At 41.4% G+C, this 26,727-nt stretch overlaps 2 long non-coding RNA genes across 2 annotated transcripts; one reads left to right on the forward strand and one right to left on the reverse strand.

Annotated features, from left to right (window-relative positions):
* The first annotated feature begins 1,851 nt into the window (after positions 1-1,851).
* On the forward strand, positions 1,852-16,457 carry LOC120407859. Its single transcript, XR_005600286.1, has 4 exons — positions 1,852-2,029; positions 8,780-8,917; positions 11,248-11,311; positions 15,025-16,457. It is a non-coding gene; the product is annotated as an uncharacterized LOC120407859 (long non-coding RNA).
* On the reverse strand, positions 14,116-26,716 carry LOC120407858. The gene is made up of 4 exons (XR_005600285.1): positions 25,758-26,716; positions 23,335-23,541; positions 15,921-16,124; positions 14,116-15,425 (listed from the first exon to the last, which is right to left on the reverse strand). It is a non-coding gene; the product is annotated as an uncharacterized LOC120407858 (long non-coding RNA).
* Between the last annotated feature and the right edge of the window lie 11 nt (positions 26,717-26,727).

Below are 26,727 nucleotides of genomic sequence, written 5' to 3' on the forward strand. Positions count from 1 at the left end.
TGAATTGTAATGGGAGCACATGACAGGCACCAGGCCTGCTGGGAAATATAAGGGCAGCCTGAGGTCAGTCAGGGGAAAGATTCAAAACTGATAGGAGGTCCTAAGGTCTCTTAAAGGACTAGCTCAATCTGTAACATGGGAGTTATCTTCCTTCCTCTGTCTAGTGCATCTAATATTGATTGTTGTCAGTCACAGCGTAGATGGACTACAGGCCTGCATTCCCAGTTACAAAGTAGATAGTCCAGATGCAGCTGTGCTAAAGAAAGCCTGAGGAGGAAATGACCCATGGGGTATGTGTGTCAGGGGAGAGTATAATGAATGTGAAGTTCAACTTTTAAAGGGAATATTCCATCTTCTGAACCATGGATTTGCCTTCTGCAAAGCCCATTTATTTGGCCTGGGGAGAGACGTGGGTCTTATTGTGCTAATGGAGTCCAGAAACGATGCTGCTAACACCAAAGCATTCTGCATGACAGCCACTGGAAACTCCAACACAAATGGATATTGTCAGGTGTTCTACTTTCAGCACACAGTGTAAACAGTTAAATTAAATGGAAGTAAAACAAAAAGGAGCAGAGGCCAGGAAAACAAAGCTACACTTTTACAGTGGGTTTCACAATAACTTTCCCCCCCCTCTATTTTACAAACACATTTTGGATGCCAAAAAGACATGCCAACTTGAAGTTAGTGAGGCACATCTGAGGCCTCTCCCTCCATCAGCTGCCTGATATTATGAATTTGATTCCCTGCTCAGGGGGAAAGGACTTGAGCAATTGACTATTCATATCTCATTTAGGCTGGCTGGAGGCTTTTTGTTCTTTTATTACATGTGATTTAATCATAACACACTTAGCCCTCCTCCCACCAAGAACTAGGTGCCAAATAGAAATTATTCTACACCCAGTTCTTTACCAATTACAACTAGAGTGGAAAATTGCTATTCAACCATTAAATAAAAGCACTTTGAAGGCCTCCAAAATTGCTAATATAAAATGCTTCAATAAATATTAGTGACAAAAGCACATTTTTATTTTTTTTCTGGCTATATTTCTTTGTCTGCTCATGTTTATAATTAATTGGTTTTTATTGTAGCACATAATTATTTTATTGCCTTATACTAGGAGAGACAATGGGTAGAATACTGACCCTATTGAAGTCAACCACAAAACTCCCATTGGCTTCAATGGGGCTGGGATTTCACCCAAGCATTTTTAAAAGTTCTTAGGAGCACATAGATTTGAAATTGGGAGTCTCCACTGCTAAGCAGATGGACAACAAGCTCCAGGTGCAGTGTGCCGGAGCAGCTGGGAAGTGATTATGAAGGATGTGATGAATGTTCTGGCTAAGATGCATTTATTCCAAACTTGGTATAAACATATTTTACAGCAATTTCTTCCATGATATTTGCACATGTGAAGCTTTTCGCCTAAGAAACCAGGAAAAGATGAACAATGCGCACAGTTACTGAGCTCCTGAAGTCAAGGCGCTCAGTGAAGCACATAACTGAGAGTTTCATTGATCATGTCTGCCCTGCATGAGTATCCATACATCCCTAACTCCCACAGCCCTGTCCCAGCATTCACTGGGTTCAGAGTAAGACCCCAGGAAGGATTCTCTGGAAGCGGTGTCTGGTTACTTCAAAGTTCAGGGAAGAAATGTTGAGGCCCAATCTAGCATCCACTGAAGTTATGGTGTCAGATCAATGGAAGCAACATAATTGGGACAGAACAAGAGTGATGTTTGAAGAGGGCTGTAAGGGAACACAACACAGGTGTGCTGCTCAATAACTAGCGAGTGCATTTTATCAGTGGATTGTTTCCAAAGGCCATGCTTGTGTGTGATCGTCTCAGCACCCAAGAAAAGGAGGGTTGGAAGAGTAAACAGGAGATCTCCACTGGCAAATAGGTGCAGCAGTATTGCTGCTAAAGTTCCATCCCCTGAATCACTTTCTATTGACTCTGTACTGAACCACTGCTCCACTTAACCACTGTTAAGAGGATACTATGCTTCTGGAGATGCTGTGTTTCAGGTGAATTGCAAATCTTTGGTCCTGACTACTTGTGGCCATTTAGAACCAAATATTTAAAGGTGACAGCCTGAGGCCTCTGTGTGATAAATTGTTCATACAATTGTCTGCCTTCATGTGTGCACAGTTATTACAAATGCAGATCTTAAACTTGTGCATGCAATGTACTAGTTAAGTGCCTACCTAGCCAGTTTTGCAGACAGCTGTGCTAGTTGCATGTGCAAACACTGAGTAACAAATTATGCACAAACTCAAGCCAGTTTCTTTTAAAAGTAGGCCTTATACATTTTATACTTGTTACTTGTTCACAAGATCGGGGGAGCTAACCCTAGTGTTCTGGCCAAATTCTAACCTGCAAGATTATGTTCTGCCTAACTGAATTCCCCACTGTAGCTTCACTAGCAAATGGCTTTCATCTTAACTTCCTGTTTCACGTGTGTGTGTTGTTATGCACTGTTAAACAGTTGTCATGTTCTACCCCAGAACTAGCTGCATTTCACTGATGACCAGCTTAAATTATTTTACCTTATTAGTAAAGTGCTTTAGGATGTAATGTCTGTGTTCCTAGGCTACCATTATTATGATTTTATTTCATTACAAATGTGTAATAGTCATTGGCTCAGGGAACATCCCCAGAAGCTGCTTGTTCCCTCCCCTCATCTCTTTCTCAATTTTTTGTTAGCAAGATTGCTCCAGTACATGAGCATAGTTAGCTGTGTCCATTAGCATACCGAACCTGGCAATTTAGGGGAGATGGGGGGCCACAATGGCTAGTTTTCTGTCTGCATCTCACACTAGCATACTAAAATATGAGCACATTGTGAAATGAAAATTAAATATGGCTTGAGCTTATCTGCTGTAAAACTAGCTTAGTCATGCCCAGATGGTGGCTGTCTACATCTGCTGATTACAGACTGAAATTGAGACTTTGAAGACTTTGTAAGGATTTTGTGAGGTCTTGTGATATAAACTCTATTCCCTAAAGTGCAGGAGCAAGGTCAAAACTTGCAAACATTGTCTTAGTAAAGACATCATGGCAGTCAGTGAGTAAAAAAATGAGTTATAGCTTCAGGATTTGGCAAAAAGTGTTTGTCTTCCAAAAAACTGTTAGTTTCATGTACATATTGTAACATGTACATCATAACTGTGATGTCCATCTGGGGACAAATGCCAAAACTATCCAGAGAGCTGACTTTAAATCAAATACCTTTTTTGTATCTCTTCTTTGATACATGTAAAGAGAATTGTTCTCCCGCAGTGAGCTTAAATGTGTTTTAAGGAATTTTCTTTGTCTGAGGGACAAGAGTAGTTGCTGCTTTTCTGGGGCCAGAAGCTGACACTTACAATGCAGCTTCCATGGCACTCTAGTGTTAGAACTATTCTGGAGTATGTCTTTATGGCAGCAAGTCTACCTGGACTAGCAACCACAGATTGTATCTTCATATACACTGTACTGCTCAGGCAGTGCAGTGGGGTTGGGGGAGTAAAGACCATCCACTGCTGGAGTCCTTGGAACCTACTTTCTCCCCACAGGATATGAGTAAGTCACATTAATTTCAATATCACCTTTTAGCTCAGACTCCACTTAGGCTTTCCTGTCCATATATTGTAAAAAATCAAGTATGCTGACGATGGTGATTCAAATGATAATGGTAATTATATATTACAAATATGGGAGATACTCGTATGAAAAGAGGGCAACATTTTAATTCATAGTATTAGGCAAAAGAGAGAGACCATGAAATAATATTAAAATGTTAATCACAGCATTATCATTACTTCCTCATTACAGAAAGTCTGGAAAATCATTTTATAATTCATTTGATAAAAAGATTATCCATTTTGAAGTAAAGCTTATGGAGGGATTCTAACAATTCAGTGTTAAACCTTGTGTGAGAAATGCGTTATGGAGCAGGGAGAGATTTTCTAAGTACTAGCCAACAATGGATTCTTCAAGCCCAAAGGGAGAACAGATGTTTTAGCACCTGCACTTAGTTCTATCGAAAAATAATTCAGATTTGGATGCTCCACTCTGAATCAGTTTGTATTTCTTTTTTTAAAATGTCTTCTCCTTTAAATTGTATGTATAGCCAGAAAAAAAATGACATTAGTATTATGCCATAGGTGTGCATAGTGCTTACAAAAAATATTAAAAATTATCTGTCTGCAGAGGTTGACAATCTAAAGTTAGACAAGGGATGTCATAAAACTAACAGATATGGGGAGAGCACCTGGGCAGATAAAAGGAGAAGGAATACAGCCCTTCAGAAGTGAGCGGTTAAAGCTGGTTGCATCGTAGATGCATTACTAGTTACTGCTTTTGTTTACTTATAAAATATATAAGTATTGCTATAGGAAATGAAATGTGTTTCAGTGCAGGGTTATAGATAATAAGCATTGTGGGAGATGTGAGTTTTAGGGCAGGAGATGAACTTGTGTGTGGTGCTTTTGGAGCACAAAATCAGGGAGCAAAAAAGGGTAAGAGACAGCATGGACTTTGTCCCTTGCTAACTGTATCTCTGTTCTCCCTAGAGGCCAGACTGTGTCATACCTTTTTCTCACACCGGATAGTACCTTACTCCGTGAGTAGTCTCATTGAGCTCAATGGACCTTTGTGAACAAGATTTTACTCAATGTCAATAGCAGCATCACAGCCTGGCCCTATGTGTTCCCCAGTCCTACTTACCACTGAAAAGGAGACTCCCCCCCACCACCACCCCACCACACACTTTTAGCAATATAAAGCTCAATATCTTCAGAAGAACAAGCTGCCATCTGTTCTTCCTAATGAATCTTAAACAAAATTGCCAGATGAGTTCTAATTCCAGAATCTTTTTGGTGATCACCAGGGAGGATGTATTGTATGAAGCAAGCACAGCTTCAGTGTTCACATACCAAGTTGTCCCTGCAGCACTAACAGTTGGAGAAACATTTTTGGAATAAGTAATGGATCAAATCTGATCAATTACTATCAAGATAATATTTATATAGAACGCTTTTCTGGCTATCTCCATATTCTAAGAGAGCACAGTTAGACAATTGCATACACATTGAAAACATGAGACCAAATTTTACAGTGTGACACATATTAAAAGAGCAAACTCCAAATGGCACATTAAGTGGAATAGCAACAATTCATTAGCAGGGCTGGCTCCAGGCACCAGCTTAGCAAGCAGGTGCTTGGGGCAGCCACTCTGGAGATGGGCGGCACGGCAGGCAATTCGGCGGAGGGTTCCTCGCTCCAGTTCGGAGCGAAGGACCTCCCGCTGAATTGCCGCAGATCGCGATCACAGCTTTTTTTTTTTTTTTTTGGCTGCTTGGGGCGGCAAAACCCCTGGAGCCGGCCCTGTTCATTAGGTTTCCATTGTGTAGCTCTCATGTCAGGGATTTATAGACATGACTAGGAAGCTCTTTAATTAGGTACACTCAGGGCAAGATCCTACAGTCCCTACTGAGGCAAAATGTTCCCCTTTAGTGTGCCAGGTTCAGAGGTGAATTACAGTTTCTAGATTCTCTGTGGCCTACCTTAGACTTAGATGCACTAAGGCCTGATCTACACTTAAAACTTAGATTGATATAACTACAGGGCTCAGGAGGTGTAGTTAAGTCAACCTAACCCTGAATGCAGATGTGGCTAGGTTGACAGAAGCATTCTTCTCTTATTGCTTGGGGAAATAGAGTTACTACAGTGATGAAAGGAGTCCTTGCATTGCTGTAGTGTGCATCTACGACACAGGGGTTACTACCATAGTAACCCCTGTAGTGTAGACAAATCCTTAGACTTGCTTACATGAGAATTTGACTCTCAACCCTGTCTCATACTGAATAATATCAGCTTAGACTCACCTCTGATTTGGTCCATTGTGGGAGAGAGTTTTGCCTGAGTAGGCGCAGTGGGACTTTGCACATTTCACTGGGACTATTCTCCTCAATAAAGTACCACCCTTTGTGAGCAAAGGTTGAAGAACTGGGCCCTAAGATCCATTTAGCCTCACACCTACTTACTAGCACATAATTCACCTTTCCCTTACACATTGCCTCTGAATTCAGAATCTAGCTGGTTGTAAGACTCAATCTGTGATGATGTAACTAACAGGCTGAAGGACCAGCACAGAGGAGTGGAGCAAGAAAAGCAAGGAACAGGAGGGTGCAAGAATGGATAAATTAAATTGCTCCCACTCTTACACATTTTAGGCATGTCTAATGTAGTTCATCTGGGTGAAAGGAGTTTTACCCATGCCATCTATCAGGGCTTCTGAATTTGGCATGATATGCTTTCCCATTGAAGTCAATGGGAGTTTTACCTACTCATGAAGAATTTGTTCTCTTTAAGTACCAGTATAAACTGAGTATAACTCTTGCTTGCCTATGAACAGACAAAAGCACAGAGAGGGGACAGTGTAAGATACAACGGTTTCTAAACAAGCACAAGACAGTTTACTTTACTGACAGATAAAGATAAACAGGAGGAGGCAGCTGTAAAAAGAATGCCCGTTGGCCATTGACCTGGCAATGGGTAGTTTTCCACAAACCAAATGCAAACCAGACAAATAAAACAAAATATTTAGATGCTGCAACACAACTTCCTTGAGGATTCTGCCAATTATTTTAGAGGAAAATAGGCATAAGATACATGAAATGGAAAATGCTGGGCTGAGATTACGTATATTATGGATGTAATATACAGACATATTTTCTTTGTCAAATTAGATTAGAATAGAAGAGCTCTTGACTATTTAGGTTTGCACAAAAAGATTGACTAGGCATTCTAATCCCCCTTTCCTGTATTAAAATGAAAACTATGCCAAGTTATGGAACTCATCAACTCCTTTGGTATGTCAAATGCCTTTAACAAGCTGAGAAGGGTATTATTATTTTATTATGTTTATGATGTCAACAGATCATGTTAACAGATCATGGTACCATCTTAAGCAAAGTAACAGTCTCTCCCTCTATCACAAAGATTAGAAGGCCAGAAACAAATCTGATAAGAACAATAGACAAGAGATGGGCAGAAGGTAAAGCCACAGACAAATGGCAGCAATCCATGTAAAATGGAGCTCAGATCCTAACCACACTCTACTTTTGGTTTGTGAAACCCAAACCTGATGAGCAAATTATCACACATCCAGCATGCACCTATAATCTGGGGTTCTGATTGAGATCCAAACCAGAAGAGATCTATTTTCCTAGGTTTAGCTCAGACAGCTGAAATCTCACAAAAACATTTATACTTATGAGATTTCAGCCTGAAATGGTGAAAATGTTCAAATGGTCTTACAAGACTGCCTCCCTTTAAAGCAAAAATCTTGTAGGAATTTGGTGCTGTTGAATCCAGATCCAAACCTGAACCCTACCCCTGATATTTACCTTGTACCCAAAACCTAAATCGAATTTTAATCCACAAATAGTTCTGATCTTGCTTTATTACTAATAAAACACATTTTGCTTCTATATAGTATTACTCCCAGATTTCAACCACATTAACACCCAGGCCCAGGATACAAGCAAACCTACTAAAAAACAAATAACACTTAAAAAGTCAATAGGAAACACAGATACATTCTGTATTTCTACAGATCCCTATAGAGAAGCTTCACCTTCACCAAACTGCCATATCAGCAGTGATCACAAACCCCCATAAAGCCCTAGTGAAAATTTGAAGGGAGGAGAATACTGCAACAGGCTCTGAAACAATAAAGGATTTCCCATCCAAAAATGAGGAAGATGAATGGAATAAATTGGGCAGGAAGGAAAGTAGCTGCAGAAACAGCCTCACAAGGAGTGCCATGGAATTTGAAATAATAATAAAAGATGGACACACTTGGCCAGGTTTTCAAACAGACCAATGACTAGAATTACAGGCAAAGATTTGTGTGCACAGTTACTACAATTGTATGTGTCAATAAGCTATCTGCTAGTGCGAATAGCCACACTGGGTATATCGACACTGCAAAGTAAAACCTGGGGCTGCGAGTCTCAAAGCCAGGGTCAACTGACTCAGGCTCACGCTATGGGCTAAAAATAGCAGTGTAGGCATTCCCACTTGGGCTGGGTTGTGAAGCCTGGCAAGGGTGGCGCGTCTCAGAGCCCAGGCTCTAAGACCAAGTATGACCATTTACTTGGTTAATAGCGTCTGCTATTTTTAGCCCCGTAGCGCAAAGCTGAGTCAATTGACCAGGACTCTGAGAATTTCTGTTGCGAGTTTTTTTTTTGCCCGTGTAGATGTACCTTTAGGGCATGTCTACACTTACCTCTGGAGCGATCGATCCAGCAGGGGTTGATTTATCACGTCTAGTGAAGACACGATAAATCGACTGCAGAGTGCTCTCCCATCAACTCCGGTACTCCATCAGAGCAAGAAGTGTAAGCGGAGTCCACGAGGTAGCAGCAGCAGTTGACCTACTGTAGTGAAGACACATATAACATGAGGTGAAATGACTGTGAATAGGATACACAATACGGACGAGCAATCACAACAGTTACAGTACAAGGCTGGTCGGAGTTAATATCATTTATAACTAGAGAACATCTGCTGATGCAGCCCACCAGCGGGCCTGTTGGACGGGGCCATTCACTTGCACATCAGTTGAACCTTTTCAGAAATTGTGAGCAGAGCTGTAAGGCTGTGGCTGGCACTTAACCAAACCTTTTCTATCAAACGTAGAAAGAATCAAAGTATTATGCCGTCATGGTCGTGCTCTTTTTAATGCTGCCCTATTATCCAGAGACATTGTTATTATCTTGTTACAGTTTTTTATCATGCGGAACGTACAAGCAAAGCTGGCTGACAAATGCTACCGTTCCTTTCAAAATCTGAAAAAATGGATTCCAGAAACATTGGCCAACAATTACATTCTCAGATTTGTTTGCAGTGGAAGAGAGACAAATGTGAGTTGAGAAACGCAGCCTTATAAAACTATCCTTTGGACACTGCCAGTTTATTGAAATGATATTCTATTATGTTAGTTGAGGTGATCACATGTGATTGTTAAATAGCAGCTGTACATATATTCATGTGAGAAAATGAAAGAAACTAAAAATCTTCCAATGGAAGTAGCTAGTTCATAGTTCATAAGTGAAATGACTCCACAATTTCATCATAACTTGTGCTCAAAATTCACAGCTGAATAGAAATTGGCTATTGTAGACAGATCACTGTTTCCAATGAACGCATACAGATAACAAAGTTTACAGTTGCTAGGCTTATGTTTTTCCCTAAATAGGCTAGGAAAGAGACTTTTCTTCTTTCTAAAATACAGTTTCTAGATATCTGTTTGTCTAACATTTTTTCACTTTCCAAAAAAAAAAAAAGAAAGAAAAAAAGAAAAAGTCGGTTTAACAACAGGAGTTACTGCCACATGAAGGGTTCTGCCCTTAGGAATTCAAGCAGGGAATAATATATGTGTAAAAAAATACAGCAAAATTATTCTTGCAAACCCTATGTACTAAATTCTTCAATATTTTTTCTTATTGCTTTGACATTCTACATTAGCATTGCTACCGTGGTGCTATAAAACACAAAGTAAAGGAAATAAGCATATACAGCAATTTCAACCACTGCAAGGACTGGTGAAAACAAAATTAAAGATATGTTACATAAGGTTTGGGGAAAGTATCCTGTGATCTTTAAGGACCAAATTCTGTCAGTCCTACTTGTGCTTAATAGTATCTTACTCCATGGATAGTCCCAATGAAATCAATGAGACCATTTATTGAATAAAGTGCTACGTAACATGAATAAGTGAGGCAGAATCTGGCCTTCTGTGTTTAAATCAGATTCAAATTCAGTCATATATATGTTTCCTGCACTAAATTAATCCTTGATGTAACTGCAGTGACTTTAAGTGAATTTAAGCCGGGGAAAAATTTGCTTCCATAGGAGTGCTCTGATTTGACTAGTGGAGTGCAAGATGCAATGTCTCAGGGCTTATCTTCCTGGGGATGTTAGTGTGCAGTAAGCTTTGAATTTAAAGTACATCAGCTACTTTGCCCTAACTCCTCATGCGCACTAAGAGTGCCCGTGGGTGGTTTAGCTTAACTCAATTCCAAAGGCAGCAAGCTATTGTATGCAAAGGCACTCTAAGGCCATGTCTACACTTACTGAGGATCAACGCTGCTGCGATCGATGCAGCAGGATCGATTTAGCGCATGTAGTGAAGACCCGCTAAATCGACGGCAGAGCGTTCTCCGGTCGACTCCAGTACTCCACCGGAACAAGAGTAAGGTAAATCGACGAGAGAGTGTCTCCTGTCAATTCAGTGAGGTGTAGACGCCACAGTAAGTTGACCTAAGCTACGTCAACTGCAGCTACATTATTCACATAGCTGAAGTAGTGTAACTTAGGTCAACTTACTCTGGTAGTATAGACAAGGCCTGAGTGTATAGTAACAGTGTCCACACAGGGATTAAATGCAGAGTAGCTAGTGTGGGATTCTTCCCCATGTAGACAAGCCCGTAGTTCCATTCAGACTCCTGTGGTACTGAGTCCTTTATGCCTGGTTCTGAAAATCAGGTTCTAACTAAACACAGTAAAATATAATCCATTTTCCTACATCAGGACAAACCAATCTCCCGGAAGTTACTGGGTAGACACAGGTTTAATACGCAAACTTGTACCCAGTTGAAACTCTGTGATGGACACTTATTTTGGTTTAAGAATGGCTTATTTCAGTTTATCTTACACCTGTTCCTAATCAATTTAAACTAAAGCCTTGTCTACATGGGGAAGTTGCACCAGTATAATCTAATGTGAGTTTAACCCAATATTGCTAAACCAATGCAAGCCCCTTGTTGTCACACTTGTTTCAGCATAACAATGGCCTTTTTCAGTTTAGCTTACATTGATTAGAAACAAGTTTGTTAAATTGAAATAAGCCATCTTTAAACTAAAATAAGAGTACCTGCATAGATTTACACCAGTCTAACTATATCAGCTTAAGAACAAATTTTAAATTAAACCAATGCAACTTTCCCATGGAGATAAGGCCTAGACCAAAATAAGGTCAGTTTAAACTGAAATACACAGCCTTTTGCACTGATTTAAGTCATTTTAAAATCGCACATTATATTAAACTGGTGCAACTTGGCATATAGACAAATCCATATTTGTCTGCAATAATAACCCACTATTTTAAAAAGCATCATGGTGTAAATCATCAATTTGTGCCAGCTAGTCTTTTATTATTATTATTATTGTTATTTATGATTTATTATTGTAGTCAATGTGAGAGGTATTGGACTGGCAGCCCTGGAAACTCGTGTTCTCTGTTAACCCAAGCATAAGTAAGGTTCAACTAGAGACCATGCTACCCTGACCCACCACTGTGCTTCTTTGCTGGCTTGTGGGGTTTATTTGTGGGCGTCTGCAAATTCACTCTCCAGTTTCATTCAGTCCTTGGCCTCTTTTGCTGAGAGTCCTTGGATATTTTTAACATGACTATCATCATGACATCTGAATGCAGTTCCCAAGAAAGGTTCATTTAGTGCCAGTTGCACTGGAGGTTTTCGTGCTGTGACAAAGAATTGGGCTGAAATCAGCAGTGCACTTTGCACAGGTGGGTGAACAGCCGTGAACTTAGTTACAGTTGACATGAGCTGCATTTGACTTGCTATCAAAAGGTGAAAGTCTCCATATTCCCTAAGCCATCTAGCACACATGTGGATGTACAAAAATATAACATTGGGGATGCATCCTTCTTGGGAATCTCTGTCTTGCTTTCCAAAGATGCATTCAGTTATCATTCAGCACTTGCAGAGCAAAGACTTTTTTTTTTTTTTGGTTATGGTAGTCTTCTCTTTAAACTGGAGCTCATCAGAAAATTTATAAGCGATTTTAAATTATTACTGAGAGATGAATAATGGATTACTATGCTAGTGAAGTTGTATATCATAGGGCTATCTCCTAAGACATCTTAGCATTTGTCTTCTCCAGCCCTAAATCTCAAAAGGATATTTTTCTTGATTCTTGTTTGAAAAATCATAACAGAATTATAAATTAAGATCACAATACTATTTAAAATCAGCTCTTGTATCTCTGAGACATAATAAAAAAATTCTTTGCCTTTTTTACACTGGAGTTAATTAGTTTGGTTAGATACATTTTAAAACTTGGTTACTTTTGTTAGTATAAAAGATAAAGTGCAATGACACTAAGCCATTACTTGGCTAGCAAGCTGGCCTTCTATAGATTGCCTTGCAAATGTATGCACATGGAGTATTTGTATGGCAGTGGGGTTAGAAAGTAATGTTATGGCAAGCCATTTTTTTAATCACACTGCACACCACACTGGAAATGGCAGTGGTTTAGGCATCTATGTTATTTTTTGTGAGAGTGAGTTAGGCACCTGCCTCACTCCAAACACGATGGCCCGTGGTGGTGAATAAATCATTGAAGTCATTGAAGCAGAGGGACTTCCACCTCCCAACTGGGTGCTCTAACCAGAAGCCTACAACAGAGTCATTCTCATGCTCACTCGCTCTGGCCTAGTAAATCTGTAAGTCTCTAGCCACATTGGAACAGCTTCAACAGGTGAGACCAACCGAGCCCCACATCGGACTATCCCATAGCTCATTGGTTAGATCACTCTCCTGAGAGGTGTGGGAGACCCCTGTTCAAATCACTTCTCACCATCAAGTGGGGGGGGGTGTCTCCTACATCCCAACTGAGTGCTCTAACCACTGGGCCAAAAGTTGCAAGGTGGGCACTTTCATCACCTCTCCCTTCTCTCCCCTACCGATTTGCCCCTGAGTGCGCCTACCAGATAGCCTGCCTATCTTGCCTGCAGGGCCCAAACATCTATCTCACCCCTTTGTGGATCTCTCTGGGGCTTAGGCAGGAGATAGGTGTCCAGATGCCTAGGGGGAGGCAGCAGTGTGTATGACCTTAGGCACCTAGAGAACTTTTACTGAAAAATCTTAGGTGCCGAGTGAGTTTAGATGCCGACAGGGTTTGGTGACAGCTGAGCAGGAGCTTTATGGATCACAGTGGAGCTTAAAACAGGGACCTAGATGCTCTGGGGGTTTGGCTCTGAGCTATCTTTGTGGATCTGAGCCCAGGAGTTCTGTAAGTGGACGGACCTGGTGCTTATGTGGTGGGCCTGATGCTTATTTGCACTAAGGCTTTTCTAAACCATTCTGGCAATATAAAGGGACCTTAGTGCAAATGATTTAAGCCCATGTCTTCTGAATTCCTGCCTTACCATTACCAGACCCAATTCTTAGACAAGGGCAATGGTTGAGCATCATTTCAATCCATTTAGGGATCTTAGTCAGGCATCTTCCTTTACCGCTATTTGGAAATGTGTCTCAATGCTCTAGACTGCTTTGGAAACCTCACTCTAAAGTATATTTTTCCACACCTGACTTCAATGATGACTGTCTTTTCAAATGACTGCACCTGAACTTAAATTATAGACCCTACCACACAAAAACTCTTTGCATTTGTATGTATTTACATAAGGTACTAATAAACTATTTTGTTGTTCTTTCCTCTTTTTTTTTTTTTAGTTTAAAACACATTTTGGCTGGTGTCCTAGTGACCAGCTCAGACAAGTAACAATCTTCTGTGCAATTTCCGACCAAGTTACAAACACACCATTTGAAGACATCTCTCACCTTTTCTGACAGGCAGCTGTATACACATTGATTCCTTGAGTAGATAGGATGAAAACCCAGGTGGTCTCCAGTTTCCCATGGGAGTTTTCCACTCTCAAGTGAAAGGAGCAGCAAGCTTCCTTAAATCAATGCTGGCTTATCTCGCCATTCATCAAAGTTTCTCTATGTTAACACAGGGCTCGGCTTTCCACTTTCAAATTGAGAGTTGAGAGCTAAACTCTGCCAATGTATGCTAATGTATTTTTTTCCTGTAATAATTAGTCTCAAGAATAATGAGACTTGGAGACTGCCATTCACTTTCCCAGTAGGTAACAGTGTGCATGCACATGAGCACACACCCCTCATTACTTCTGCCATATTAAAATAATTAATATATTGTGTGAGGTACCAACTGCAGTTTTCTAGGGAGATATAAGTACTTGTCTTTAAAAGGGTTTTCTACAAAATGACTTTTTCTATTTGAATGCGTTCAATTGAATAGATAAACAGATTCCTACACCTGGCCTGCTTCTCAAACGTGGGTCTTCAATAATCAAGGCATCAAAATCTCATGTGTGGCATTTTAAATCTGCTGTTAGGTGCTTTAAGCCCATTGCAGTCAATGAAAGTTTTGCATAAGACTCTAAATGGACACTTAAGTGTATAGTCATTTGTGACATTTTGATATCTCGATAAGACACTGTTGTTTGAAAATTGGGCTCATGGTGTTTCTGAAATATGCATGCATTTCATATATACATAATACAAGTACACACATAATATGTATATAGCGATATAGACTCAAACAAAAATATACAAGAAGTTAGCATTAAGGAACTGGCTGAAATCCTTGGGAGTCAGGAAATTCAAAGCTAAGGGTGCTACAGCTCCCTGAAGTCTCCTGAATAGAGCTGGTTGGGAATTCTTCAACACTACTTTTTTGTGAGAAAGTCCATATTGGTTTTGAGTAGACTTTCATTGAGAAGGTTCTTGGGGTGGAGCGAGCACTCCACTCTAGAATAGTCAATAGCCCAGTGCTTTGAGCACTTGCCTAAGAAGGAGGAGACCCATGTTCAAAAGTTTGTGCTCTGCCTGATTTGGTGCAGGGACTTGAATCTCAATCAGCCTCAATCTCCTGGGTAGGAGCTTGTTCTACTTTGTATGAATAATTAAATAGTTGTTGGGCCAGAGAGAGATTGACTGTCTATCCTGATGGTCAGAGCACACACCTGGGATGTGGGATACCTACATTCTAGTTCCTGCTCTGCCTGATTCACTAGGCTATTGGGTGTTCTGAGGTCTTGCCCTCTTTCCCCTGCTCCCCATGAAAACATCAAAAGTTCTCAAGGTTTTGTTCCAATATAGGATGAAAACAAAATTTAAAACCTAATTTTTTTTTTCAGATTTTCCCATGGACTCCCTTTCCTGCAACCCTCCTACTTTTTAAAATGAGAACTTGCCTGGCTCCACTGCTTTCTTTGTCATGGAATCAGCTCCAGTCCCATCTCAAAGGAAGTGTCGAGAAAAAAATTGCCACAGGGCAATGAATGTAAAATTCTCCTGTCTGTGGTTACCCCAAATGACTCCCTCCTCTGTTTTGTTTCCCACTTGTTCTTGTTGTGTGCACACCATTCTAGTTTCATTTATTGTGGTGTCCAGGGATCGCGGCCCAATAACACCAAGCAATTAAAGAGGGTATTGGTAATGCAGCCATCAGCACTTGCAGTTCAATCACTTCTGATTCTGACAAGTTTTCCCCAAGGTGCCAGTAGCATTACAAGGATTATGATTCCAGAAATAGAACCTGTGAGGCAGAAAGTCAAAACACACAACCAGTTACTCTCCAGCACTAGGACTTTGAAGAGGGATCCTGTGGAAAAAAGATATTGCCATGGAATAAGATCCTGTTCTCCAGGAGTGCCCTGGGATACTGTAAGCACTGATGTGTGGGAACTCAAACACAACTGAAGAATCTGGCTTTTCTGGAGGTTTTACGACAAAACAAAAAAGGTGTTTGTACAAGGAAATGAGGGTGCCAGGAAAGAAGACAGATACTCCATGTTTTCAAGAAAGACATATGTACATAAAATAGTAGGTAAACTTTGCAGGATTTCTCCAGTCATGGTGACAAGTACAATGACAATTTGTAGTCTCTGCTGTTAGGGGACAAATTCTGTCCTTAAATATTTCACTGAGACTCTCTTTTGAGCCATTTGTATTTATGCTAGGGCATTTGTAGGCCAAATTTGACCCAGAATTCACAAATTTGCCCATCTTGGGGTTTTTCAACTTTGCATACCTAAAATGTGTGTGTGGGGAGGCGGGATGCCTTCACCTTTCATCCAGCCACCATTTCATCTTGTTCTCTGCTCCATTGTTCATCTTGCACAGCTTGACTGCATACAAGAAAAGCATCCTGACAGCAAATAATTGGTGTTTGTGACTATGGAATTGATCATGTTGCACAGAGGTGTGTGGCAGGCATTCTGCATTATGCTGAAAGCTGCAGAACAAGGTGGGGAGAGAAGTATTTTAGTAAATAAAAACGAATTATTCCAGGAGACTAGTGAAGAGTCACAGGCAGAAGTTCTGAATGGATCAGAGTGGAAAGTAACTGCTTGTAAACAGGAGCAGAAGAAAATCAGTGAGGCTTACGTTAGTTAACTGTTTCAGAAACAGAATCTACTTAGAGTCTCAGTCTTTCAAGTTCCCCCCAGCCCTCAAAAAACACATATTACAAGACACATCAGATTTTCTTATTCAATTTTTAATGAATGTTGAGATGAAAACTTCTGAGAAAAACTAATTTGTTCAAACTCTGGTTTGAATCTATAAATAGCTGATATATCATCCCCCAGTTCAAAATGGGATTTCTCTGTGGCAAGTTATTAATATGAGTATTTATTTATTTAACAGAGTGGTAGGCACTTCACACATACATGGCCCCTGCCCTGAGGAGTATATGATATTAGGCCAGGGTGGGCAAACTACGACCCTCGGGACTGTCCTGCCTGGCCCCTGAGCTCCTGGCCCAGGAGGCTAGCCCCCAGCCCCTCCCCTGCTGTCCCCTCTCCCCCACAGCCTCAACTCACTCACTCTGCTGCCGGTGCAATGCTCTGGGTGGCAGGGCTGTGAGCTTCTGGGGCAGCGTAGCTGCACAGCCTGGCCTGACCCAGTGCTCTGCGCTGTGCCGTTGTGGTGGCGGCAGTGTGGCCTGGCTCCAGCTGGGTGGCGTGGCTGTAGTGCTGTCAGCCACTGGTGCTCCAGGCAGCGTGGTAAGGGGGCAGAGAGCAGAGGGGGTTGGATAGAGGGCAGGAGAGTTTGGGGTGGTGGTCGGGTGGGAAACAGGGGGTTGAATGGGGGCAGAAGTCCTGGGGGGCAGTCAGGAAGGAGGGGGGGTTGGATGGGGCAGTGGGGGGTAGTCAGGGGCAGGAGTTCTGGGGGCAGTTAGGGGACAGGGAGATGGGGTGGTTGGATGGGGCAGGGGTTCCAGGGGGGGCATCAGGAATGAGAGAAGGGGTTGGATGGGGTGGCAGGGGCCCAGGGGCAGTCAGGGGACAGGCAGCAGGGATGTGTGGATGGGAGAGGGGTCCCAGAGGGGCAGATAGGAGTTGGGGGCCGGACCATGACTCCCTCCCCTAACCGGCCCTCCATACAATTTACAAAACCCAATGTGGCCCTCAGGCCAAAAAGTTTGCCCGCCCCTGTATTAGGCCCTGCTCCTGCAAAGAGAAATCCCATTAAACTAAATGGGAACTCACTTGGGACTATTCATATGCATAAAATTACTGATATTGTATAAGTCTTTGCAGGATCATGCCACAGAAGAAAGCAGTAAACAAAGGGGGTTGGATGAAGGGAAAATAGGGGGATGGCACATGGAGGTACAAATAATATGGGCAAGTGGGTACCTACACTGGTTATATTATAGAACACATGAGGCAGCCAGGAATATATATATCAGTGCATTCACACACACTAAAAAAAAATCCTTCTAAATCTTTCTCGATCACTGTCCCATTGTACTAAACCACTGAATATCATGTAAACTCAGTACTGAGAATTCTTTGCCACTGCCTGTCAAAATTTGGAGGTGTGTCCTATCCTCTGAATTAAGGAAAAGACAAATTTTGCTTATTCTTTTCTCTTCCCCTTCCCCATCCTTGCAGCCTTCTGATTTTGTGTGTGTGAAAGTCAGGTCAGGTTCACTGCCTTGAGCCTGAGTATTGAGGAATCCTTAACCTCAAGTGAACCTCTTGGCTGCTTTATATTTTCGGTGAGAGCTAGATGAAACTCTGATTTTTGCCTAGTTTCATCCTGAAATCAAGCACAATTCAGCAGTTTGACCTAAGTTTTTAAACTGGACTTTGCGAAAACCTGAACCTCAAAGTGAATGCCATGTAACCCCGGTAAAATCTTTTAAATCACTTTGGTAGCCTCTTATCATGAGTGATCCATAGGGATCTTCTAAGATGAAACCCTGGAGTCTTCACTGGAGCTAAATTCCCAGTGGGCTGATGGCAGATAAGGGCAAATGGCAGGACCTAATCTGAGCATGCTATTATCTTTCCTTCCTTTCTTCCTTCCTTGCTATGGTGTTTTGGTGGATTCTGGTATTAGAACATCAAATAGGGAATGTTCAAGATTTTGAGTGCTTCCTAAAACTCAGAGTGAAATTTGTCTGCATATCTACAGCAACTTTTTTCTAAATGAAATAACCAAATCTCATAATAATGTAGGAAGCAGGCTAGTTTCAACAAAGTAACGATGGGAGGTCAAGAATTCATAATCTGAAGATCTGAAAAACTAAGCCAAAAGCTAAACTAGGAAACTCAGATAAGGAATGTGTGCAAACCTTTTGTAGTAATGTTTTGTGTGGCATCTTGTTAACCTACCTAAATAAGTAGGCAGTAATCATTAACACCATACAATTACAGTGTAATTACTGGTTTCAGAGTAGCAGCCGTGTTAGTCTGTATCCGCAAAAAAAACAGGAGTACTTGTGGCACCTTAAAGACTAACAAATTTATTTAAGCATGAGCTTTCGTGAGCTACAGTTCACTTCTTCGGATGTGAAGAAGAAGAAGTGAGCTGTAGCTCACGAAAGCTCATGCTTAAATAAATTTGTTAGTCTTTAAGGTGCCACAAGTACTCCTGTTTTTTTTAGTGTAATTACTGGATAATATGTAAGAGAGAACCAAGCACCACCTAGTGGAAAGGAATCCTGTCATTGCTCTAACTGTATGAGCTTGATGTATCAGAAGTACAATTTCTTTTGCCTGGTCTCTGCTATCTGATAATAAGCAAATGCAGTTTTCGAGCACAGCCCAGATTACTAGCCTAATATAAGATTATTTGTTTATTGAATGCCAGTGGTGGTCATGGAACAAACAGAGAGGCAAACTGTTGTCCTAATGAACTCCCAGTCTTCTAAATGCAGTTCAGATGCAGATGATGGATATAGTTAGTAATGGTGTTTAAGTTTCATTTAATTCTGTTTGTATTATTCACTGTGGATAACTATAGAAATCTTAATAAAAGAAGGGGGTTAATGAGGGATCTGGCTAAAGAGAGGAAAGTTATTTGCTGTATAAGGAATTTCAAACATAAGTGGTGGCAAGGGACAAAGTGGGATGGCTCTGCAGCTTAGAACTCAAATTCTGACAGAAATGGGGGAAGGGGACAGGGAACCACACCATCTACAGGTCAGCAGCAAACCCTCTTTTTAGAAATTCCTAACACCCCTCAAATACTAGTATGGTTGTGGGGAGGGGTGGGGGATGGTAAGTAAACAAAACACTGTTTTTTCCTTTTATTGTTCTTTGAAGGTTACATTTCTGACACCACTTTGCCCTCAGCAGCTCAGCTTTACTGCCCCCAACTCATTGTACCTCCACGTCCATTTCGTATTGTTCATGTTCTTCCTGACTTCCACTAGCCCCTTGCACCTCTGCCTTGCTGCCTCCAATATACCATGTGTCTTGCTGCTGCTCGAGTCCTGTCCCTCAGCTCCCCTCTTGTACCTCTGGCTGGCTGCTCCCTTGTTCCCCTGTGCTTTCTCCCAGCTGAATTCTGTACCTCCAGCCTCCCAGTAGTAGCCATGGGCACCAACTCCATGGGTGCTCCACAGAAAAAAAAATATAGTGGGTGCTCAGCACCCACCAGCCACAGCTGATCGGCTGCATCAAACAGCTGTTTGGCAGCTCGGGGAGGGCAGAGAGCAGCGGGTGATCGGGGGTCTCAGGGAGGGGGCGGAGCAGGGGTAGGAAGAGGAGGAGTGATGGTGGGACCTTGGGGAAGGGGGATGGAGTTGGGGCAGGGCCGTAGAGAGGGGATGGAGCACGCCAGGGGAAAATTAAAAGTCAGCATCCATGGTAGTAGCTCTGCTTTACTGATCCCCCATTCATTGGGGTGAACAGTATTCTCTGTGTGTGTGTGTGTGTATGCATGCGTATGCCCCACTCCCCTTTAAACAGCCAACAGCAGCTCTTCTCCATACGTGGTGGGGGAAGAGCTTCTCTCCCCCAGACTGAGCTGGGATTGTAGCGCTTGTTATTGCCTATTGCTGAGACCTGCAAAGCCTCCCTTCTTTGTGTATGTTGTGGGGAGTCTTGTTTATGCTCCTGGTCTACTCATAGCTTAGGAGGGCTCCAAAGGGGTGCTATCAGGGGCCTGGGTGGGTCAGCAGCACCTCGGAGAGGAGTTGTTCCCAGAAACTGGAACTGATCAGCTGCTGCTTCTGCCCCATGTCACTGTTGCCAACCCCAAATGTTCGAAAATCATGAGCCCAGCCCCCAAAATCATAAGGTTAAAATAAGATTTTAAAAAATTAATAAATGTCCTTTTTTCCCCTTTGCCTTCTGGTGTTTGTGCCTTTCAGGTGCACTCACTTCACATTTTTAAAGTAGTCTCTGCAACAGTGATGGCTAGAAAGTCTTTGCTTCTTTGTTTTAAATGAAAGCTAAGGTTCTCATGCAGGACCATGATTCTGGTTGCTAGGGCTTTAAAGAAAACCAACCAGAAATCACAAGACTTGCAGTAAAATCAGGATAGTTGGCATGACTTCACTTATCAGGTCGGGGGATCTGGAGTGAGAGCAGCATGAGGAGTGGGTGTTTAGCTGGGAAGTCTATAGTGCTCCCAGCCTTCCTGTGGTCATTGGAGCAGCAGCCACAGTTGCTGTGAGAAGCCAGGAGTCTCCTATTTGTCTGCTCTCCTCCAAAGGGAGATCTGTCCACCAGGGAAGGAGGTAAGGAAACTCCCCTTATTATTGTGAGCTTTGTCTCCCCTCTGGATGGGCAAGGCAGATAAATAATCCATAGATTCTTGTGTGTAAAATTTTTTCTTAACATGCCTAAAAATCCTCCAAGATGCTGTAAGTTGCACCTAATATTTCAAAATGTCTCTGCAGCCAAGCCTGACAAGCCCCTCTGTTTATGGGTATTTACTCTATTTCAGATCCTCTGTCCTGGTCTAGTCTAAAGGCTGACATGCACGCTTTTGGTTGGTTAGTTATGGCCCTGCTTGGTTACATGAACTCCTTTCAGGTATACTTTTTCTCTTGCCCCATTGTTTTCCCCTTGCTGTGTCCTGCCACCACAAACTACGGTGCTACATTACATTGAGACCTCTGATGACAACCACCCAAATTTTATCCTCTTCTATTATGATCTGCTTCCTTCTGATAAACTCCATCATCGCCAGACAGAATTCCTGGGAAATAGCTGGGGTACATTGTGGAGACTTCCATAGATGCCAAAAGACCAGGTAAATGCGGACTTGACTCTGATCCCCTCTTCTCTAGCTTTTGGGGCATTTCTGTCCCATTTTACTGGTATCTGTCCTCATATATGCCTTGCAGAAGAGGTGAACATAAGGACACGGGGCCTGATCCAAAGCTCACTGAAGTCAATGGGAATCTTTCCATTGACTTCAATGGGATTTGAGTCTGGCCCAAAGTGCACATTTGTTGTCATTTTGTCAGACTGTCAGGCTGATAGAGGCTCAGGAAAAAGAGTACTGAGAAAATCTCTTTTAATCCATTTCAAGAGCTGGCCCTATCAGTGTGGAACCAGACCTGGACAGTTTATTCCTTCCTCAATGATAGTACCTTCATATCATAAAAAAGAAAAGTTATGAAAGGCTACTTCATGTGGTAAAAGCAAGTGAACAAAACCACAATTGATCATTATGATGCAGACGCTGACTTATCAAAACAAAAATAATGTGCGTCCAGGATGGAGTTTATCAGAGGAAGTCTGAGACAGCAAGGATTAACACAGCACTTGACTGTGGCTGAGACTGCTTGATAGTGACAAGTTTCTCTCCCTCCCTTGTTTTGGTGCTGTGTTCTGTTCTCATTCAGATCAGAGTGGAGAAGGAACTGAGCAGTGACCTATTGAACCTCTCTAAGGGTTCCCCCTATAAACTACAATGCCACTATTCTTTAAAAACTCAGATCTGGCAGATCATGCTGCCTTATAAACCTAATTCAGGGCCAGAAGCTGATAACCTTGCTCACACTGAGAGGGACCTTACTCCATGAATCCCACAGATTCCAATGGGACTACTCACAGAGTAAATATTATTCAGCATGAGAAAAAGTATCATAATCTGGTCTTTAGCCTTTGGAGCAAAAGAATTAGCACAGAATACAGTACCAAGAAACAAACCAAAAAACAAAACAAAAAACAAACCCCCAACCCAGCATGCAGTTGAGGAAGTTATCACTTTGAAGGGGTCTGAGCCATAGACAATTGCTGTGTAAAGCCGGAGTGTCCCAGACTTCCTTCTGATAAATTCAGTCCTGGAAACTTACTATCTGTGTTTAGATAATTTGGTGTCTGCATCATTAAATTTAATGCAGCAATAAAAGTGAACCATCAGTTATGGTTTGTTCTTTTACCAGATGAAACATGCCATATTCATAGCTTATCATAACGTAATGCTCTCTGCTCCAACAAATAAATACAAAGTAAAAATAGACAGGTAAAGAATAATTTTGCCATGCAAGAAACATGAACATTACCATAAGCCATCTGTTTTTTCATCTTAGATGGCTGTAATAAGCACTGCTATTATTAAGCCTGAATATTTCCCAGGGTGTCTTATTTGGCTGTAAAAACTTTGTTCGGAGCCAAAGCTTAGAATACAGTATTAACAAGCAGGGCTTTTTAAAACATAAAATTGGAAAACAAAATTAAACCATACAGTGAGTGTACCTAAAAAATTCTACTGTCTTGAAAGTTTTTGCTGTTTTCAGTGACACCAATTCTGGAGACCTGATTTACCTGCATTGGACTGAATTGAGAGTAATTCCACCAAGGTCAGTACTATACTGCTATACCAGTATTGTAACTGGGAGGAGAATCTGACTAATTGGCTCATTTCCCTCTATACCAGGGAATGACCGCCCCACAGCAGGCACTGCAAAGGAGTTTGGAGAGGGCTGCCCTCTGTATTGTGGGCCATAGAGCCAGGAGGCCAGGCTGAATAGCTTCGCAGGGAACTCTGATTTGCTTGAACTGACCTTGGTAATTCCTGATGCTCTATCTGAATTGAATTTTGGTTCCTAAAGGGTGACTACAAGATTATAGACTCTAAGGTCCAGACCGTGACAGGTTCTTGTGTGACTGTGCAGGAGCATGCTATGAGTATACACATGGATTGCTCCCTTAGTGTGCCTTGGGGTGGGTGGTGTTATGGTAACTCACGTGTGGTGGGAAGTATGCAAGCTCATGGTCCTGCAGGCTCCCTGCCCTGCTCTGGACTGTTGACTGGGCCTGCTGCATTGCAGGGAGCAGGCTGCACCATCTTGCCCCTGTGCACCAACATGCCAGCATGCTCCATGCCCCATCCTCATTCACTACACAACAATGCCTCACTTTCTATCCAGCCTGCACACTGAATGAGGCAGGGTCCTGTGAAGAAAACAATATATGATCATGTAATTAAAGATTACATCATAATGTATCAGTAATATGCAAAGTGGGCATAGACATAAGGATGTAAATACTATTATTTAGTAGTGGCAGAGCCAGGTTCTATTCCTGACTCACCACTGGCCTGCTGAGTGGCCTTGGGGAAGTCAATTCACCTTTCTGTGCACCGGTTTCCACATCTGAAATGGGGATAATGATACTGACCATCTTTGTAAAGGGTTTTGAGATCTACTGATCAGAGGTGTTATAGAAGAGCTAGGTATTTTTATTGCATTATTTAAGCTATAGGATGTAAGAATATGAGGTAAGTGTGGAATGTCAGTTTTGGTGCATTTACATTTGAAATTTGTGTCTGTTTGAAGAAGTTCTAAATCCCCATGAGCACTGTAAACTATACTATGAAAGTCTAACTCATTTCCATGTTGCCGGGGACACTGGACTAATTGTGCAACTATAAATTGATGCATACAACAAAGTGATTATCAGTTGCTTACTGTTTTTCTTTCAGTTCTTCCAAATTTACAGCAGAAGCTACTTTTCACTAAGGTATAGCCAGGTGCCAAGCCTGAAGTCTGACTCTTCACCCGTGTTTGAGTTAAACATTAAAAATGCATGCCCGTCTGCTCAAGTAATTCAAGGATTGCTGAAAGTATTACCTAGAAACTTTCCAGGAAAATATCCCCTCAGGTTGTGGCTAAGCATGCAGAGTTTCAGTTTATGGGCCAAATCCTGCTTGCTACTCAGGGGAGTAGTCCTGATTTCGCTGAGGCTGCTTATGAGTAGGGTAAACAAGATTTTTTGCTCCAGAAGCCAGACCTATCATGAGTTATTAGTAGCTGAATATTGGGCGAAGATACAATTCATTTATTTTAGTCATTTAATTGTGAGAGCTTTCTGAGTTGCATAGACATGTGCAATGCATTTATGAGGACATACACATTTTTAAAAGGACATCACCACCTTAAAAATTATACTTCTTTCTGGAATATTTTTTTACCTCTTAATGTTACAAGCAACATGTAAGACTACTAAACCTAAAAGAGATTTGAGAACATAGTATTTTCTCTCTTTTTCCAGTTTGTTTACTTTGGGCCTGGGATCCAAAGCCTATCTCAATCTACAGAAAGATGCCCATTGACTTCAATAGACTTTGCATCCTGTGTTGTGCATTTGACCATGCTTTCTATATAATCATTTTTACTAATGTCACTTTTCCCTGATCTGTGTGTCTTTCACACCCAAAAACATAGAAGAGAAAAAAGCATTTTTAAAATAGGAAAATGTGGCTGTAAAATCATAGAAATTGGCAGGGTTAATATCTAGTATAGTAAACTACTTTTAATATTTTCCTTTTGTTGATTATATTTCACATTAATACTGTCCTGTTTAAACAGAGTGATATTTTCTCTACACATGCTCAGTTTGGTATTTTCACATTGTCACACCTTTGTTCAGTCAAAACTAATTTCAAATATTTCAAAATAAACACTGCTCACAAAGGGTCATTTATAGATAGCTTCCTGTTCAAATGAGTACCATTTTTAATCAGTTATATAAAATTGTGGTTAAAGTTTTTTTTATAATGAGGGAAAAAAATGAGGGCTGAGAAAAAGTATAGACCTTTTCCTGAACATTTTTCACAAAGATCATGTGAATGTCTGAAAATAGTGATTTTTTTAATGGGAAACGTTTGGCACCCTAACTTGTAGCTTTCACTACCACCAGTTATTATCTTCCTAAAGTATTTAGAGCAAGAAGGACAAACAAAATAATCAATATTCAGAATGAATCAGAAATTAAGATATAAATCATCCAACTTCTAATTTATATAGAATGTTTAATGAGGATTTTATAGTGAGGGAAATGTCACCTTCTTCAGCTGACTTTTGATTCAGTTGCAGAAAACTAAGTCCCAAAGAAAAAAAAGTTTGCTAAATAAAAGCAGGATTAAAATACCAAAAGGTTGTAAAGGAGGTTTGTTTTTCTATCCAGACTAACTCCTCACCTTTCCCATTACTGCTCACCAGTCTCAGAAACCCTGAGGGTCTCTAGAGTAAATCAGTTTCCTTCTTCTGTTTTCTTTTCGTCTTGGACTGACAAAATTGTGGATCACTTCCTCCCCCACCCCCCAAGTTTCACCGAATGATTGAAGTATACTGTGCAAACAAGAAACAGAAGTAAGCTATGGTACTTACCTATGTTACTGTTGTGAGCCCCTTTGTCCCAGTTTAAATTTAAAGGGACACATCAGCGCCAAACTCTCATTTCGGTTTTGAAATGTGCTATCTACTGTAGTTGTAAATAATACCTACAATTACTGGAACTGAAAGTTGAGACACTTGATAGATAGATAGCCATAAACTTTCTTTGTGCATTCAATAGCTGTCTCTGGATTGTCAATTTCACTATTTCCCTATAGCCACTTTCTCCCTTGCTGAAAAGACAGCAGCAGCTGCAAAGAAGCGGAAGCCCTCTTTATAATATTTAATTGATTTTTTGTTAAATCAGGGCATATTATTTACAGAATGCTCTATCACAATCAAGATATTTTATTACTAGCAATTATGAATAATACACGTTGATGGTGTTAATTTAAAGCACACTAAACCTTCCTGTGTGAGAGTTCTGCTTTTAAAACCAGCCACTTCTACACTGGATTCTGAAGCTCTCGCTGTCATCAATATTCACTATCTAATTGGGAGTCCTGTTGGTACTGAGATGAAAACTGGAGTCATGCCTGTTGCATTTACACTGTTCCCTAGACAAATTCGGCTCTGTGTATATAAATGTCTCGTTCATTTGATTTGTGTTGTAATCCCCCTCCCTCAACCTGGAGAAAGTCAAATCTCCTATTGCAATCAGTGCAGCAATTACCTTTCATTAGGGACACCTCCCCTCAAGTGCCTCAATTAGATAGCTAGCAAAAGCCCACTAGTGCAACCTCATGCCTCTTCCCCTCCGACATGCCTCTGTAGCGCTCAGTTTAAGATCTCTGCTGCTTCCTTATGTTCAGAGGGAAACTTCCACTAGAACCGAGTCTATGGCCCCTGTTCTCTTTTAACAACTTCAGGAGGCTCTGGGTGGATTGTGTCTGGCTCTGGCTCGGACTCCTGAGCGCTCCAGGACTCCCCGAGAAGCGGGGCCAGCCCTAGTGAGTGGGAAGCC

Source organism: Mauremys reevesii, linkage group 6 (assembly GCF_016161935.1).
Source record: "Mauremys reevesii isolate NIE-2019 linkage group 6, ASM1616193v1, whole genome shotgun sequence".
NCBI classification, from domain to species: Eukaryota; Metazoa; Chordata; order Testudines; family Geoemydidae; genus Mauremys; species Mauremys reevesii.